The following is a 2,500-nucleotide window of genomic DNA, read 5'->3' on the forward strand; positions in this document are numbered from 1 at the left end:
TCCCCGTCTATCTATTTTGAGTTTTCATTTTATTTTTAACATAAAAAAACGCTTCCCTTCGCTGTTTTTTTATTGTTATTATTATTTATTATCATTAGATTCATGTACAGGTTTGGAATAATTTTCTTTACGATAACCATTATTATTATTTTTTATTACTGTTGTTGTTGTTGTTGTTGTTGTTGTCGGGAAAATTGTTCAAAGGAAGAGGTCATTTTGAGGGGAATTTTTATTACTAATTTCCCCCTTTTAATTCTCCTTTCTTTCTTGTAAGTTTTTTCTTTTTCTTTAACCTCGATATCGGTTTTCTTCTCTTCTCCTTCTCCCTATCCCTATCCTGTCTTTCTCTATCTATCTTTCTCCTCTCTTTTCCCCCTTTCCTTTCTTCCTATCTTCCTCCCCTCACTCTCACTCTCTTCTCTTCCTCTACCTCATCCTTACCCCCATCTTCCGCTTCCTCTCCCTCACTTTTACCCTCACCCCACCATACCCCCTTCCCCTCCCCTCACCCTCTAACCCCACCCTCCTCTTCCCCTCCCCTCCCCCTCCCCCTAACCCCACCCTCCTCTTCCCCTCCATCCCCCACTCCCTCCCTCCTCTTCCCCTCCCTCTCCTTTCCCTTCCATCCCCTCCTCTCGGCGCCGACGTCGAAGAGAGAGAGACAGAGAGCGAGAGAGAGAGAGAGAGAGAGAGAGAGAGAAGAAGAAGAAGAAGAAGCGGGCAGGAGAGCGGGGCGTTGGGGGGATGGGGTGGGGGAGAGGGGGGGGGTGGCCACCTCATTTGCGTCATCGTTGCCGAAAGTAATTGATATCCGCCGCTGATTCACAACACCGAATCTGCCACCCTCTGTACACCGTAAGCAATGTTTACTATCACATTCAACATCTTTACCAGCACATTCGCGGGAGAGAAAAAAGAGAGAGAGAGAGAGAGAGAGAGAGAGAGAGAGAGAGAGAGAGAGAGAGAGAGAGAGAGAGAGAGAGAGAGAGAGAGAGAGAGAGGGAGGAAGGGGGAGGGGGGAGGGGGATTGCTGGTTACTGGAGGAGATGGGAGGAAAGGAAAATTATTTATATGCACAGTATAATTAATATATTCATATACTGTATACTTTATGCATTATATATATATATATATATATATATATATATATATATATATATATATATATATATATATATATATATATATATATATGTCTTTTTTCATATCTATGCCGTATTTATTTTCATTTCCATTCTGACCAATTACTGTTATTTATTTTAAGAATCTCTTTCTCTCTCTCTCTCTCTCTCTCTCTCTCTCTCTCTCTCTCTCTCTCTCTCTCTCTCTCTCTCTCTCTCTCTCTCTCTCTCTCTCTCTCTCACACACACACACACACACACACACACACACACACACACACACACACACACACACACACACACACACACACACACACACACACACATTCTCCGTTTTTTTCTGCTTTCTCTCTCCTCCTCTCTATACCTCCTTACTCCCTTCTCACCTCCCCCTCCCTCCCTTCCTCCCCACCCCCTCCCCCCACCCCCCCTCCTCTGGCGGGATCGTGACCACAACTCAGGAGAAGCGAGTGATAATGGTAGCGCATTACCATAAAAATTGGTCCACCGAATATGCTAATGGGTGCAGAGCTCCTCCCCCATCCTCCCTTCCCCTCCCTGCTCCTTCTCTTACCCTCCCCTCTCTCCCTGCCCCCTCTACCTTCTTACCCCCTTCCCCTGAAGCTCTCTTCTCCACCCCAACCCCTGTCCTCTCTCGTGGCCCATTCATCTCCCCCATCTCCCCTCCCCCCCACTCTCTCCCCCATCCTTCCTTCCCTTCTTCCCACACATACCCCTCTCTTTCCTTTTCTCTCCCCATACACCCCTCTCCCTCTCTTGCTACCTTCCCTTAACACCCTCTCTCTCTCTCCCCTCTCCTCTCCCCCGGTTCTCCTTCTCCCCCTCTTTCCCCACACTCTTCCCTCTTCCCTCTCTCCCACACTCTCCCCTCTCCCCTCTCTCCCGACCTCTTCCCCCTTCCTCTCCTCCCACTCTCCCCTCTCTCCGCCACCACCCTTCCCCCTCTCTCCCCACACACCCCTCTCCCTCCCTTCCCTTCCCCACACACCCTCTCCCCTCCCCACACCCCACTCTCCCTTCCTCCCCGACTCCCTCTTCCCTGACACCCCTCCCCCACTCTCTCCTCTCCCCGACCCTTCCCCCCTCCCCTCCACTCTCCCCTCTCCCCGACCCCTCTCCCTCTCTCCCCTCCCCCCCTCAACCGAAGCTCTGCACATAAACAAAGACACCTTCGAAAGGGTTTCATTACTGCTAGAAATTGCCAAAAAGTTGACATTGATAAAGAGGCATTCGGTGCAAGGGGAGGGGAGGGAGGTGGGACGGGGGATTGGGTTGAGGAGGAGGGAGGTGGGGAGGGGGTTGAGAGGAGGTTGGGTTGAGGGAGGAGAGAAGGACTGGTGGGGTGGGGGTTGAGAGGA

Source organism: Penaeus vannamei, chromosome 34 (genome assembly GCF_042767895.1).
Source record: "Penaeus vannamei isolate JL-2024 chromosome 34, ASM4276789v1, whole genome shotgun sequence".
NCBI classification, from domain to species: domain Eukaryota; kingdom Metazoa; phylum Arthropoda; class Malacostraca; order Decapoda; family Penaeidae; genus Penaeus; species Penaeus vannamei.